The sequence below is a fragment of the Lactuca sativa genome, chromosome 1, assembly GCF_002870075.4.
Source record: "Lactuca sativa cultivar Salinas chromosome 1, Lsat_Salinas_v11, whole genome shotgun sequence".
Lineage (NCBI taxonomy): Eukaryota > Viridiplantae > Streptophyta > Magnoliopsida > Asterales > Asteraceae > Lactuca > Lactuca sativa.
Genome location: NC_056623.2, coordinates 216,487,856 through 216,505,866, shown reverse-complemented (window position 1 = coordinate 216,505,866; position 18,011 = coordinate 216,487,856).

Genomic DNA, 18,011 nt, shown 5'->3' with positions numbered 1-18,011 from the left:
TATATATAAGCAAAAGATCAAATGAGAACCACTAAAAATTAAGAACCGTAAGAACCCTTTTTTTATAATGAGATCTACACACACTACATACGCATATAGTTATTTTCTCTCTTATCTCAAACTTAAAGAACACACAAACACTACCACTAGTTAGCCACCAACCACAACCATTGACTGTCACCGCCTCCTACCACCGGCGAACCGCCGCCGCGTACTACCGCCGAAGAACCACCGCCATCGGATCCACTATGAGAACATGGATCTGATTGCGCAGGGACAAGGCTTCAAAACTCAAACCTTGAGTTAATGCTTAAGATCAATGTCTGCTTCTTATTAAGTGTTTCAGTCATGTCTGGTAAGACCAATCGATACTGAAGAGGAAGATTAACAAAGTACTTTAAGTATTAAATATGGAACTATGAGTATAATCAAAGTAAAGACAATAAAGGAACACGAAGAATATGAGAGAAAGGTGAAATTAAAGTAAATGTGAATATAGCTATCTTTGGAGCAACAAAAACGACTTATATTCTTATCATTAAACAATCCTTATATAGGAAAAGGAGATACGACGTAATACCAAGATGTATACAAAGGACTGGATAAAAGTATAACTCTTGACACACTGATTATCCATTTTGACAAAAAGACATAGTCCTATGTAAAGTTACATTAAACAAAACGACAAGAATAATTAATGTAGACGGATTTACTATCTCGGAACATCTTTTCACTTCTCACCACAAAACTTCATTACTGACTTTAATCACCATATCGGACATCAACTCCATTTCACACTAATAAGCATTCCTGACCACAACTCCATTTCGTACCAGAGACTGATTTCGGATCTTCTTACTAAATGACTACTAGAGGTTCACTTTCAGGTACTGACAGTCTCCCCTAAGTGAACTTAGCAATCCAGTCTTTTAGCTCGATTCTTCTTTGATGAAGACATATGCCCGATACAACCAATATCTGACCTCGATGTACCACTGCAGCTGACTTATGAACTTGGCTTTTACATGTTCTGGTGCCTCGGACTTTGATGCGCGACTGATAAACTTCTGAAGTGCCTTGGTGGGAACCATATGTTTGTCGAGGAATCGGAAAAAGTCATTTTTTTTTTCTTTGAAGATAGAAAAATCCTAGGACTAGTTCGTCAATTGGTCCTTCTACCGATATCTCAGTTTCTAGCAGCTTGAAGTCAATCTTGGCCAAATACTTCTCGATTATGAACAAATAGGCCAATTCAAAATCATAAAGAAAAAATTCAGTAACATAATCTTTGAGAAAGCTCATGGTAGCATGATAAGCTCCCATGCTAAGATCATCGTCTTGGTGTGTTCTGAAATATGCGGCAATGGTTAGGATGTCATTTGGATTGAGTGATGGAATGTCGACGTCAGTGATGGTCTTTTGTGTTGGTTTGTTACGGAAGATGTGGTATCGAAACATCACCCAATTCAGCTTGAATTTTGTTAAGATTTTCCTTCCAAACCCGGAAATCTTGGTGATCCTTTTCCTAGACCATACTTCTTTTTGAGGAAGTGCGTTCTTCGAATAAATGGTCTTCAATCTTTCACGTTCTGTTCTGATGATCATTTGTGGATCATTTTTCGGGTGAAGTGGAGCAAACTTTATATAGAACTTGTTGTATGGAGAGAAAGGCAGATCGATTTGGTCTAAGTCTTGGTAAGGAAGATCATAGTAGATGAAAGGCACTATGTCTAGATCATGATGATCCCTTCGCGACAAAGAGGAGAAAGCCCTAGCATCATATTAGGATTTTTCTTTGATGGCTTGAATCTGGATGCTTTCCTCAAGAGCTTGGTTTATCTATTCTTTGGACCAGCCACTTCTCTCTTTTAATGGAGGTGCGAGGTAGGGAAATTTCGAGATGGGCTTCTTTCCCTTGTCTTGCTACTTATTAAGGAGGGAGAGAATGTGTTGCATGTTTTCATAAACAACAAATTTTGGAGGAGAAGAAGGCATGTCCTATTCCGGAATATCATTCGACTTCCAAATAGGAGAGCTTTCATCAATAGGAGAAACCTTTGGTGAAGGAATCGGAGGCAGCATTGATGTGGTGGCTCGGAAGGCATCAGCGACTAGTTTGGATTTAGTCATAGCTTCTTCTCGGCATCTTTGAAGTACTTCGGCTAGAATTGATGGCCATGAGATAGCTGACCAAATCCTTTTCTCTTCCCAGAGAGCACCTTTGTCGGAAACATTTTCAGGGCTCGGTTGCATTAGTAACATACTTATCTTTATCATCATATTCATCATCATTATCACCACCTGAAAAACCTGAAAGAATTTGTATGGAATCATCAGAATTTTCATCTCGAAGTCTGAACTCCGAGACAGGCTTCTAGAGTTGAGTTCTCCGGCTAGGTCCTTCTCCCCCTCTTACAATGGAGGATCTTGCAACTGGTGCAAGCAACGGAGATACCTTAAGTTCCGAGAATTGTTTGAACACCTTCTGGAAGCTTGTGTTAATTTTCAAAGTCAAGGCATCATAGGCATCAGCCGTTGGAGCCTGAGCTTTGAGGTGATCGAAAAGGTTGCCAAGGACTGAGAGCATCTCGTCAAATTTGTGGTTCAGAACAGTAATGATGTTCCAAGATGCTCTTAAAAGCTTGATAAGGACTTGTTGCATGATCAGGTTCATTTCATCTTTCTTACGAATCTCCTTCTCTAACCTATGAGTCTGTTTCTCATGGCGTACATGAGTTTTTTTGATGAGTTCATTGGTGGCACCGATTAAATCATCATGTACATTGAGCATTTTGGTGATGGTATCGAGATAGTGATCGAGAGAGGAATTATACTTCTGTTCAACCTCCTCGATAGTGTGCTTGAGTCGAAGGGAGATGAGCTGATCAAGTTGGGCTTCCCTATCAACAGCAGTGAGTCCGTACTTGTTCGTTTCAAACAAGGATGTGAGAATTGCGTCATGTTTAGAATCCAGTCCGGAAACTTTTTCATCAAGCTTTGCATTGAGTCCGACCACATAAGTTTCTATTGCATCAACCTTGTGCATGGTGTCAGTGGCATTATCTTGGAGTTCCAGGAGGGCAAAAGGATTAACGTAATTGCCAGCGGATGATCCTGTGTCCGAGGTGGAAGTCCGGGACTTGTTTTTGTCATCTCCTTGATTCACTGGCGGTTCGGAAGTGTCAGGCTGGGTTATATTTTCACTGTATTGCTTGGGAGTAGATTCTGTTTCAGCTCCCGGATGCATCTGCTGAACTTGGCCCTTAGTGTTGATTTCTTCATCAATCAGTTTGGAAAAGGATGATGAGAGTCCGAAATCAAGATCTGGCCTTGATGAGGATGGCTTTAATGAAAGAAAAATTAGGTGAACTGAGGAGGAGCAACAATCGAAGCACCTTCATCATCGAACATGACTTCATCTGAATGTTCTTCATTTGGATTGGAGTGCAGACCATCATGATGTTGAGTCTTGAAAGTATTGTCAGATATGATGTTTTTGGATTAGTGTCTAAGGCCGTAACTATATTTGGTATGTACATGACCCGGTTGTGCATGGTCCTTTTGGGTTACCTTCACCAAAGCAACTTGATAGGATGATTTATGGAGAAAGAGGATTAATTGTGATTTATTAATATATTATATGAATAACATATGAAAGTAGAAATCATATTGTTTAATTAATATTAGTCAAAAATTAATTGATAGTTAGTTTTGTGACTAAAAGACAATAACTAAACTTAGGGGACTGGAATTGTAATTATAAGATAATTGCAATTGGGCTATGGATCACCTTGGAACATAGGTTGGACGAATTTTATGGGAAGCCCATAAGGAATTCGTCCAAGGGGTGTTCTAAAGGGAGTCCATGGGTTGCTTGGAGCCTAAGCGTCACACCCCAAAACCAAGAACGACAGAAACGTTCCGAGGTGGAGGACATCATGTATAGTATCAAAACAGTGTAAAGTAGTAAACAAGAAACAACATCATCCATTGCATTAAAAGTAAAGTTTTAATACATGTGTGTTCTTTCATTGTAATAAGACACCAAAATATACGATCAAAATAAAAGACGAGTCTTGTCTGTGCTCCGTCTTCTCAGAAACCTGGCCATCGTACCTGTCTACTGGTGACCTGAGAATACAAGTTATTTTGAAAGCGAGTATCAGCCTAAAGCTGTTGAATTCATAAGTATTTAAGTGTCATTATCTTGTTTTGGAAAGCTGTTATGAATGCCATGTAAATCTTTAAATGAAACAGTTGATATAAGTATGTAAACCCTAGAAAATCCCTTATTTCCTACTAGTATGGAATGTAGTGTTCTACCAAGACCCGAATGTTTTGCTATAAAAATGATAGGTTTTCCTTCCTTTTTGACTATTATTAACAGTACTTAGTGTAACTCATCATTTATATGAATGTATCACAAAATAAAGTAATAGGAATGATGTAATCATGTAATTGTTATCCTTTTGTATTAGGATTAACACGACATCGCGATTTGCGAAATGAATAACCGTTGAACATCCGTAGATTGTTCAATTTTCCTCTGTAGCTACAACAGGTTTAAGGAATGGTTAATCATGTAAAGGTACTCCTAGTATAAGTATTAACCGTAGGCATCCGTAGATGGTCATTTACCTCTGTAGCGAACAGTAGGCCAAAGGAATGGTTAGTCCCGTCAAGGTACTCCTAGTATAAGTGTTAACCGTAGGCATCTGTAGATGTTCATCTACCACTGTTGCTAACAGGTGGGTTTCGGAATGGTTAGTCCCGTCTAGATATCTCGTTGAACTGGGATAGGCAGGACAACTTACACACAAGGTACTAATAAATCATCCTAGTGAATCGAGGTACAAGTATTCATGTAAGTGCATACAAATAAATGTATATATGTAAATGTATTCATGTAAGTGTACCGATGTAGATGTATTCATGTAACATGTAATGTATAGTATAGACTCATAAATGAACTGACTCTGGTATGATTCCTTGTAATAGGAATTATGTTTTGTATCTCCTAACTATCCCTATAATAGTTAACTGGAAGGTAATTGATTGTCCAAACAGATTTATACACATTTGATACACAAGAGTGTGGGAAACTGAATGAAGGATGAAAACTATAATATTAATACATATAAAAGAACATAAGTGTATAGATATAGTTTTGTTCAAGATGGTAAAATGGTTTTGTAAGACATCTATGAGTTTTGAACAATAATTAGCAATGACTTGATCTCATGTTAATAAACATTTCAAACGTAATACTTTTGTTATCAAGGTATTTTTAAGATATAAAACCATTTCATGCATCACATTTTGTAGTATGTGAAATCTGCTGAATGAAAACACAGTTATAAATACATATGATTGATTTAATAACATGCTATTTTCTACTTGTATTCCCCCCATTAAAGCATTTAAAATCATTTAAAACATTGATTAAGGGGTATGAACTCACCTGAAGATGGTGGTTTGGATGAACTGAACGGTGTAGGATTGCTAGGTGTCAAGTGAGGACTTGTACACACACTATGATCCTAATGAACATATAATCACACATATATGCACCCAATTAGTCTTAAACTACTAATTGAAAATGTGAAGACATCCTATAACATGATAAACACCTTATATAAGTGTTATAATCCCTAAGGATTGCATTTAAGTTGATGTGGGACAAGGCTAATGGGTTTAGGGTTCCAAAGGACCCTATATATGAGTTTACTCTCCAATAAACCTCACACAAGGAGTTTACGATCGTAAACTCTTGAGTTTACGGCCGTAAGCTCCTTAGCTTAATGTCCTTTTGTGTTTTGAAGTGTTACATAATCCCTAGAAGCAATTCTACTTGGTGGTTTAATCCTTGGAAGGGTTTAGGGCATTAATACACTCCTTTGAGGAGTTCACGGCCCTGGGACCATTTCCCTTAGAAATTACAACCGTAATCTCTCATGGGGATGGGTTTTTGGTGATTCCAAGTCCCTAAATTAACTAGGAACTTATCTATGCTAGTGTGCAAGGCTTTAGGAGTGATTAAGGCACCTTTTGGCCCTTGAGTTTGGAGTTCACGGTCCAAGAACTTATTGGGCCGTGAACACCTTACTCTTTGTGTTCATGGATGATTTCAAGTCTTATGTACACTAACATACAAGTCTAAGGTAGTTACATATCAAGAGGAAGGGACACGGCATAAATTTACCCTTATAAAAGAGTTTACTCCCCAAGGTGTTCTTGGGCGGTAAACTCTCGAATCTTGTTGTTTTGTTATGAAATCTATGTTATTAAGAACATTATAAGCCATATAATACAACTAGAAAATGGTTTTTCTCTAGTTGGAAATGTAACTAATGAATGGATATGGCTCAGAATTCTATATATAGTCCTGAGATTTTTGGCAGAAAATATTTATTCACGAAATGAACTATAATATAATAGAGTTGTGGAATAACAGAGTTGCACAAAACCCTAGTGCATCCACTCTCCTGATATCTCCTTATGTGTAAACCCTGAAATACTCAAACTTATACGGAAAAGTCTGAAAATTTACTGTGACTGTTCTAACTTCTATTGACTTGATAATGTTCGTACAGAATGGAAATTTCGGGTTGTCACATCATCGAATTTCGTCCCAAAATTAGAATTTAAGAAAATAAGAAGTTACAAATAACTAAGCGAAAAGATGAGGATATTTTAGTTTCATCTGATCCTCTCGTTCCCAAGTGAATTCAGGCCCTCGTTTGGCGTTCCAGCGAACCTTCACTATCAGGATACGGCTCTACTTTGTTTTCTTGACCTCTTGGCCCATGATCTCTACTGGTTCCTCCATGAAGTTGAGGCTCTCGTTGATCTCGATCTCGTCGAGTGGAATAACAAGAGTCTCGTCGGACAGACACTTTTTCAAGTTCGAGACGTGGAAGGTTGGATGTACGTTACTGAGTTCATGTGGTAGATTGAGTTTGTAAGCTACGGGGCCGATTCGGGCAAGGTCCTCGAAAGGCCCGTACGTATCTTGGATTGAGCTTCCCAAGTATCTTGGATTGAGCTTCCCACGCTTTTCGAAGCGTATCACGAATTTGAACGATCTTCTATGTCGTTTCCCGAATGATTTCCGGACCCGTGAGAGTGCTTTTGGGAACTCGTCCCTTAGCTAACTGAGTATTGTTGGATTAGTGTCTAACTCCATAACTATTTTGGTATGTACTTGACCCGATGGTGCATGGTCCTTTTGGGTTGCCTTCACCAAAGCAACTTGATTGGAGAAATAAATAGAGAGAGAGGTTATTATGATTTATTAATATGTTATAAGAATAATATATTAAAGGAGAAATCATATTTGTTTAATTAATATTGGTCAATAATTAATTAAGAATTAATTTTGTGATGAAATGTAATTAATTAAACTAGAGGGGCTGAATTGTAATTATGTGATAGTTGCAATATAGGGCAATGGTTATCCTTGTTGAAGGATGGACGAATTCAAGGATAAGGATATCCTTAAAATCGTTCAAGGTCCGAGAGATAGGGATTTTCAAGGCTTATCTTATGGTTGCTTGATGGGCAAGTAACTAGATAAGGATAAGGACTGAAACCCTAATCCCAACCCTATATAAAGACCCCTAATGCCAAAGGATTTCATGCACTTGATCCCTAGAGCATCTAAGGACGAATTTCTACCTTTTTCCTCTCTCTTTATACCTTCTCCATTTGCTCTTGGTGTTTGTAAGCCATTAGAGGAGTGACACTTGTGACTCTAAGCCTTCCAAAGTCAATTCAAGGAGATTTGGGATTGTTATAGCTACATAACAATCAAGGTAATATCTTAAACTTAATTATATGTTAATATCAATTTCCATATGCTAGAATTAGGGTTTATAGCCTCGGATAACATGCATGTACAATAGAGAAACCTAGATCCAAGCATTAGGGTTTGTATGAGCACATAGGATGTCTTATGACCAAAACCCATTAGTGGTATCAGAGCCTTGACTGGTTTCTATTGTATTGATGCTTGATATGTTTGAAAAAAAATTCAATTTTTGGTATTCTGCTTGATGGACTCGGCGAGTCCCACTGTGGACTCGGCGAGTTGCCCCTACTCGGCGAGTTCCAGAGGGTGACTCGGTGAGTCGGTGCGTCAGACAGAGGTATATTCGGGATTTCTTGCTGTTTTTGCTTATGGATGGTTACCTTATCATGTTAGATCAATATCAATCCGATTATATGATATATTTGACTATATTTTTGATCTAATTGAAGATATATATCAACTAATATAGTTTAAATTTGAACCTAAATTTTTGTTGTTTTGAAATTTAAATAGTTAAAACTCTAATGTTTTGAAAAAAGGTTTCAAAACTTGCCCTCAAGTTTTGGAATTTAAATTTTGATTAAATGGTTTAATTTTGATGTATATTTAAATTCTAAACCCTAATGTGTTGAAATGTTTCAAAACTTGCCTCAAGTTTTGGAATTTAAAAGTTGATTAAAAGTTTAATTAGGAATGTTAAATTCTAAAACTCTAGTATAGTTTTGAAAAAGTTCAAATCACACCCTTATGGTTTTATTAATTAATTAAGGAGTATAATTAAAAAAGTTTTAATAAATCCATAAAAGTTTTGGTTAAAATTTAATTGAATTAAAAGTATAATTGTTAAATTTGACCACCTAATATTTTAAAAGTGTAAAATACACCATATACTATATATATAACATTAAAATTCTAACATTATATATATGTATGAGTAAAAGTCAGTCTTACCGTTAGTAGGCCTCATTCACGAAGCTGGTCGATAAGGGGTGTTTAAGGAAATTGCCTATAAAATGGCGATTGAATGGGTATCCACTCATACCCACCGCACTCTTGACTAGTAGAGGGTCGTTAGCCGAACGGGTAGGATAGGACGAAACCTTCCATTATAAGTATAATGAATTATTAAAGTAACTAAATGTTTTCATAAAATTCCCAATCTTAGTTACTTAGGCAAAAGTGAATTGATGTAATTCCATGAAATTACACTTTGTGCCCTTGCAAAGACGTTAGTGGAGCGTGTGTGGTTTACCGGCACACTAAATGGTTCTAAGCAAAGGTAGCAAAGGGTGTCTCAATGTTTGTCATAGTTCGGTGGAGCGTGTGTGGTTTACCGGCACATCGAATAGGTGACTGTAACATGTGAGGGCACCATGTAAGTTTGCATGGTTATTCACACCCGCTTTGTGATCCTCGGCATCCCAGTCACAAACGAAAGGGCATATCGAGATTTAAACATGCCATTGAAAGTTCAATGAATCTCAAAGAATCTAGGAGTTTTCATAGATTTAAAACTTAAATTCCTTTTCGTTTTTCATGGTGGAAATTAGTGAATCGTCATTCAGTTACCTTCAAATATTCTGCAATTAGGGTTACGACATCCCTCTCCTGAGTTGTAGAATATTGTGTTGGGTCCTAGCCTTAGTATCTCATTTGGGTGATTTACTAAGGACTCAATCAATCAACTAACTTGAATTTGTTTTTCTTTTGTTTTGTAGATGTCAAAGTTCGACAACTATGGTCTTCCTAAATCCCGTGGAACAAGCATTCCACATGAAGATGGTATTCCACGATTCAATCGAGGAACGAGAAATCATGCTTCACTTCCTCCTCCTCCTCATATTGTTCTCCCCAACCCACAAGATCGAAGAATTGAAAGGTTCAATATCACTAAGGCCCTATTGGAAATGAAACATGAAGATGGTAAACCCGTGTGTGCCCACGTTCTAGGAATGAAATCACACATTGATAGGTTGATAATGTTGGGTGTGTCAATCCCAGATGAGTTGGCTGTAAATTGGGTTTTGCAGTCACTTTCTAAATCATATAATGAGTTCAAAAGAAAGTATTATATGATGGATCATGATGACAACCTCATTGATCTAACTTACATGCTCATTGCTACTAAATCAAAAATGATTTGGCGAAGCAATGGAGCGTATTTGTTGGAAAAGTCAACCGACCATGCTTCCGAGGACGTTCTAGGAGAACCGACCTGCGTTTATTGCCAAAAGAAAGGGCGTTGGATACAAGTCTGCCCAAAGAGCCTGAAGAGTCTAGAAGATGGGAGAGTCAAAGAGTATGGCTGCACTTCAGGTAAAATCCACTATCTAACTCCATTAAGTTCCTATTCATTAATTCTTAATACATAATGTGATAAGATTGCATTTGAATGTTTTACAGGATCGGTGAAAAGAAAGGAAGCTTGTTGAAAGAGCAAGATGAATCTAATCACAAGGAATGGATCTTGATCGCATGGACTTGAAGATTAGATTTTGAGCTTAGATAGTTATGATAGAGTTGTTAGAAATTTTTCTTTTGAAATACATAGTTTTCAATAGATTTTGCATTGTAAGGACAAATGTTTTCCGCTGCTTTTATAAATAAAGTAAAGTTTCGTTTGACTTATTTATTTATTTATTTGTTTATTTCCTTGCAATGAAATCGTTATGAAAATTGGTGTTTGCATATTTCTACAACAAATGGATATGATTCTTATTTATGGTGTTTATGGAAAAGTCGAGAATTTACCAAATAGGGAGAGTTTCTCATCACACAAGTTTCAATTGGACAGAAACTTGGAATCATGCAACTTGGTTGTACGATGAATGAGAAATTTTATATTTGGAAATTAGACTAATTCATTGACAAAGTGTCTAGTGAAAGACTAGGAGATCGAGTACACAAAGGTGTGTGTTGATCAAGCCCACCATAAGAGTAACAATGATATTTGTCATGATTTACTAATGGTTTAATAAATATGATTATACTTACAAGATTAAGTGTGATTATTAATTGATTGAAAAAGGTTTAAATCAATAAGCAGAACGAATAAGAAGAATCAAGTAGGCAGAAAGATAAAAGTTTCTCCATTCTAAGAAGAAGGGAGAGTAGCTTTTATGCTTTATGATAGGTCTTAATGATTAAGAACCATATCTCAATTGATCCTCTAAGTGAGTCTTAGTACAATTGTATGTCTAAGAAGAGGGATCAAGAATTGAAGAAATGGTTAAATCAAGAAGTCAATCATACTTCGTTCCAAAACAAGTCTTAAAGTCAAGATTGTGACATTGAGTGAAAAGTATTAAGAAGGTTTGTAACATTCATCAAATGTGGAAAGTTGTGATGTCTTGGATAAGACAAAGACCAACTAAGACCAATTTATGAAGTGTTTTGATAAAAACTACACTAACTCTTGAATATTTGTTTGTCAAGAAATGTTTTGACAAGAGAATCTTATATGTCAAGGAGTAAGTGGGAGTCTTAATGGTCCTGAAAGGTTTCAAGAAAAAATCAAATAAACCTTATCGGTCATCACTAGCACACGAGTTGAGGTTTACAACCTATCGTGATGACATTATTTTGGTTCTATGCCAATCCAATTGAGTAAATTATGTATGAGAGTTCTATGAGTTCTCATTTTGAACGCATAAAAGGCAAAGCACCTTAATCAATGAAAGGTACATTGATAGGAAAGGGTGAGCTGCTTAACTACTTGGAAGACATGGTGGGCAGCTGTGCTACCATAAGGAAAAAAATCAAGATTAAGAAAGTTCGGTCCATATGAGTTTGAATTTGTCGTAAACTTTGGTTTTAACAAATTCAATTGGATAGGAACACATACACCGTTTAAATCTAAGTGCCATAAGATTTCCTCCTTCATGAAAATGATTGTGAGGAAATGCTTTCACTAAGAAGGATTTTAAGAAGATAGTGATTGTAAAATTGCATTCTCGAATTCGATTATGGTTACGGTATCCCTTTCCATGATTTGAATTGTGAAGTTTGGCAATTAGTCTTAATTGTTTAGACACACATATGAGCTATCTAAGGCAAAGGTGTATAAGTTTAAGAGGCCTTGATAAAAGATTATCAAAGCATTAAGTATTAGAAACATGGACTTAAGAAATTCAATAGGTATTGTTTTTCTAAAAGTTAAGATGTTCATGAATACATGTCGAAGCTAGTGGGAGCATAAGTGTTATGTTTTATAATAATCATCATGATAGTGGGAGCATAAATGTTATGATTGTATGATTATTAAGGAAAGTATTGCAAGTTGGCAATATTAATTATAGAAAACAAGAGTCATTCTTTGCAAAGTTGTAAGGATGGAATAGTTGTTTTGCTATAATTAAGGGAGAGAATATTATGCTTCATTTCAAATCTAAAGGTTTAGGTTGAGAAATGTTAATAAATTTAGTCAAGGGTACATAGTGTGTTCTTAAAATTTCGATTATGATTACGGCATTCCTCTTCACAATTCGAATTTTGAGAACATAGCAAATAAAACATTATGCGTCGTGTCCCATACGCTTCGGGTATAGGATCGATTGCAAATGCTTTAATGTTTGACCATTCTAAAATTTTCCAATTGTCTAGCGCATGTAGAGGGAAAAAGGACTAGAATCGGTTTTGACTGAAATAATTAAACACCTATCAAAGGACAATCCAAAGTTCGACGAGGATTGGTCGCTTGTGAGTAGTTGGAAGTATAGTATTGGAAAATATGGAAATGTTTCCATATTGGATGGACAATATCGACATTATCATGAATAGAAAAGATTCTATTAAGAATGAGTTGTCATATGGAAAATATGGAAATGTGTCCATATGGGGAATTGAATATTGAAATAACTATGTCTAGATTAGAAACCTTTATGCAAAAGGATGTTCAAAGGAATCTAATTTGAGTGAGAGAGATCATATCTAAGGAATTGTATTGTAACAATCTCCGATAGAGGACTTTGTAATATCATTGGCAATAGTCTTTGTGACTTTGGTGCAGTGACATTACGAAAGGATAGTTGCATAGAATGTTAGAATCTAGCATATTCTATAAGTAGCAAGAATTTGATATTCTTTCACTTGTGGAAAAGGATTTGGAGTTGTGAAATGAGAAAGATTGGAAATGTGTTCAATTTGATCTATTTCACAAAGTAAGAACCATAGGTAAACATTGTGTGCATGCTAGGAGCATGGGACAAGTGTTGTAATTCAAGTAAGAAGTTGATTAACCGAAACGACAAATAATGATTAATCAATATTGTGATAAATAAAAGGCGTTTTATTTATACTCAAAGGTTTGAGGCCATATGGCATTAGTATTATTCTTGTGTTTCACATTTGCATGTTTTGACTTCCAGAATAATTGAGTTTATTAAGAATAATCGAATTATTCAAACGGGCCACAGTCGTTCATATGTTGGAAGTAGATATGAATGAAGACTGTCGTGAATTGGTGTGTGGATTGTCTAAAGAGCATTAGACATAAGCAAATGTTTGCTGCAACGTTCATGAGTGCTTATAAATGTGATTTGAGCATTGGATTAAACCCACGCTCACTTGGATCACTCCATGAAATTGTATCACGAGTGATTAGTGAGACGATAACATCTTATATTCTTGAAACCGAGATGTGTGAGTTGTATCTTACAAATCGGTTGCACATTGATAATATGTAAACGCACTAGTAACTTGGTGTTATAAAACATATTGTTGTGTGTGATTTGGTTAGTGAGTGCAAGCAAGCATTGTATCAAAGTTTATCCGTTCCTTTTATCCAAAGCAGGATAAAAGCGATATCTTTGTGCCCCTCGATGGTTTAGTGATGACAAACGTAAATGCTCGGCCGGGCTAGGGCTAATTTGATTTGTTCAATTAGTCAGTCGTTATAAATCAGAATCGAGATATAGTACAAAGAGAATGATTTGAAATCATATCTCATATGATATCTAGAATGGAGGAATATATGATCCCTTATCTAAGGACACGCGTATCTGATATGATTAGAGTTGACAGCGGCTTTGGAAAGCTACGATTGCAGATCAGGATCTGAAGTCATACGCAAAATAGTTGTTAGACTTATCCAAGTGGGAGACTGTTGGATTAGTGTCTAAGTCCATAACTATTTTGTTATGTACTTGACCCGATGGTGCATGGTGTTTTCGGGTTGCCTTCACCAAAGCAACTTGATTGGAGAAATAAATAGAGAGAGAGGTTACTATGATTTATTAATATGTTATAAGAATAATATATTAAAGGAGAAATCATATTTGTTTAATTAATATTGGTCAATAATTAATTAAGAATTAATTTTGTGATCAAATGTAATTAATTAAACTATAGGGGCTGAATTGTAATTATGTGATAGTTGCAATATAGGGCAATGGTTATCCTTGTTGAAGGATGGACGAATTCAAGGATAAGGATATCCTTAAAATCGTTCAAGGTCCGAGAGATAGGGATTTTCAAGGCTTATCTTATGGTTGCTTGATGGGCAAGTAACTAGATAAGGATAAGGACTGAAACCCTAATCCCAACCCTATATAAAGACCCCTAAGGCTTTAGGATTTCGTGCACTTGATCCCTAGAGCATCTAAGGACGAATTTCTACCTTTTTCCTCTCTCTTTATACCTTCTCCATTTGCTCTTGGTGTTTGTAAGCCATTAGAGGAGTGACACTTGTGACTCTAAGCCTTCCAAAGTCAATTCAAGGAGATTTGGGATTGTTATTGCTACATAACAATCAAGGTAATATCTTAAACCTAACTATATGTTAATATCGATTTCCATATGCTAGAATTAGGGTTTATAGCCTTGGATAACTTGCATGTACAATAGAGAAACCTAGATCCAAGCATTAGGGTTTGTATGAGCACATAGGATGTCTTATGACCAAAACCCATCAAGTATAACCCACTTCAGCCCAACACAGAGGGGATCTGCACTTTTGGCCATAGAGGGCCTCGAATGGAGCTGCCTTTATGCTCGTGTGAATGGGTATCCCAAGCTTTCCCAAAGTCAATCACACAGGCTCGCAACATATCTTCTAATGTTTGGATAGTTGTCTCACTTTTTCTGTCGGTCTGTGGATGGTAGGTTGTACTCATGTCCAGCCTAGTTCCTAGGGAACTTTGTAACGACTGCTAGAACCTCGAACTGAATCTACTATCTCTGTCCGAGATAATAGATAAGGGAACACCGTGCAGTCTTACAATCTCCCTAATGTAAGTTCTTGTATGTTTCTCTATCTTATCTGTTTCTTTGATTGGCAAGAAGTGTGCAGACTTGGTCAGTCTATCGACGATGACCCATATGGAATCAAGTCCACCCGTCGTCTTGGGCGACTTGGTTATGAAGTCCATAGTGATCCACTCCCACTTCCATTCTGGTATCTCCGGTTGCTGTAGAAGACCGGAGGGCTTCTGGTATTCTACCTTTACCTTCGCGCAAGTAAGGCACTTACTTACGAAGGTAGCAATATCTGATTTCATGTTAGGCCACCAGTATAACTTTTTAAGATCCAGATACATCTTATCTGAACCTGGGTGGACGAAATAACGAGTGTTGTGAGCTTCGGTCATGTCCAAGTCTCTAAAGTCACTGTGTTTCGGTGTCCATATCCGATCCATGAGGTATAAGGCTCCACAACCCTTGACTTCCAAGTTCTTATCCATCCCTCTAAGGGATTCGCCTGCCACGTGATCAGGTTTCAAAGCGTCGAGTTGAGCCTCCTTAATTTGTGTGGACAAGTGTGAATGGATAGTTAGAGTCAAAGATTTGACTCTACGACCAACATATTCTTTCCGACTTAGGGCGTTGGCTACTACATTGGCTTTACCCAGATGATAACGAATTTCGCACTGGTAATAACTGAGTAGCTCGACCCACCGTCGTTGTCTCATGTTGAGCTCCTTCTGGTCGCAAATGTGTTGTAGACTCTTGTGGTCTGTAAAGATCGTGCTTTTTGTACCATACAGGTAGTGTCTCCAGATCTTCAGAGAAAACACAACTGCTCCTAGCTCAAGATCATGGGTGGTGTAGTTAACCTCATGTGTCTTCAGCTGTCTCGAGGCATAGGCTATGACTTTACCTCGCTGCATCAGAACACATCCGAGTCCTTGATTTGATGCATCACAATAGACAACGAATTCTTCTATCCCTTCGGGGCGGGATAGTATTGGTGCGATGTACAAGGCTCGCTTGAGCGTTTGGAATGCTCTCTCCTGCTTCTCTTCCCAGTAAAAGGCCACGCCCTTCTGGGTCAGTGTTGTAAGAGGTTTCGCTATGTAGGAGAACTTCTGAATGAACCTGCGATAGTGGCCAGCGATACCTAGAAATTGATGAATTTCTGTAGGTGTCTTCGGTGCTGACCAGCTCTCAATGGCCTTGATTTTGGAAGGGTCCGCGTGTATTCCTTCTTCGCTAACAATATGGCCCAAAAATTCGACTCGTCAGATCCAAAATTCGCACTTGGAGAACTTCGCATAGAGCTTCTCCGCTCGCAATGTTTCTAAGACTCTATGGAGATGTTGACTATGTTCCTCCTTACTTCGAGAGTAGATAAGTATGTCATCAATGAAAACAATGACGAACTGATCCAAGTAAGGACAATACACCTCATTCATCAGATCCATGAATACTGTGGGCGCGTTAGTTAATCCGAATGGCATCACCAAAAATTCGTAGTGTCCATAACAACTTCGGAAGGCTGTCTTGGGAACATCCTCCTCTAACACTCGTAGTTGTTGATATCCGGATCATAGATCTATCTTCGAGAAGTAGTTGGCTCCTTGAAGTTGATCAAATACATCGTCGATGCGGGGCAAAGGATAACGATTTTTAATGGTAAGCTTGTTGAGTTCTCTATAGTCGATGCACATACGAAACGATCCATCTTTCTTCTTGACGAACAAGACCGGTGCTCCCCATGATGAGAAGCTTCGCCTAATGAATCCCTTCTTGAGAAGTTCGTTAAGCTGACTGGAAAGTTCCTGCATCTCGGCCGGTGCCAGACGATAAGGAGATTTGGCTACGGGAGTAGCTCCTGGCACTAAGTCGATTCTGAACTCGACTTGGCGTTGTGGTGGTAATCTGGGAAGTTCTTCTGGGAAGATGTCAGGAAAGTCGCGTACTTCGGGGATTTTCTGAATGTCTTTCACCTGTTGACTCGTATCGACGATGTGTGCGAGGAATGCATTATATTCCTTTCACACGCACTTCTCGGCTTGGATGCACGAAATGATGCGAAGGCTCGTACTAGGTTTGTCGCCATAGATAACTAAGGTTTTCATTGTTAGGAAGGTTAAGACGAACTGCTTTTTCAAAGCACATGATGTCAGCGCCAAGAAGACTCAACCAATCCATGCCGATGGTAACGTCGAAACATTTAATTGGCACCGACATGAGGTCTATCTTGAGAGTATGGCCATCTAAAGTTAAATTACAACCTACGTATATGCAGTTAGTACTCTCTGTTTTCCCGTTATCCATTTCTACCGTGAATGATTTATCTAATGCACATGGTTTTTGTTTAAGCAGGTGTGCAAATTTATGACTTACGAAACTTTTCTCTGCTCCACTGTCGAAAAGTATGCAAGCATATGAGTTATCGAGGAGAAACGTACCAGTAACTATCGTAGGATCAGCTACTGCTTCCTCGTGGCCCAAGGCCATAACTCTTCCTACTCCTCCATCCATCCCTGCTTTCGGGCAGTTCCTCTTGTAGTGGCCCACTTCGCCACAACCATAGCAAGCTTGGCCCATACCGGCGTTAGGAACCTGGGCGGCCTAAGCTGTTGGAGTCTTGCAGAAACGGGTTGTATACCCCTTCCTGTTGTAGTTAGAGCACTACATCTCCCTGCAAGGTCCGTGGTGGTGGAAGCTGCATTTGTTGCACTTCGGGAGAGTTCCAGCATAAGTTTTTGCTAGTAAGGGGTTCGCAAGGACAACGGGAGTTGCCGTGGCAGCATTGATTGCCACAAGTTGTTGTCTCTTGGAGGATTCTTGCGAAGCCCCTCTTTTCCTCTTGTTCCACCCCTTCTTGTTGTTGTTGACCTTTTGTGGCACTGGTGCAGGGATTGTTGGGTTCTGTTGTTTCCCGTGATCTATGAGAGATTGTGCCAGCTCCATGGCACTATCGAAGGTGACAGGCTTGGAAGCTAACACACTTGACTGGATCTGGGGCGATAGTCCCCAT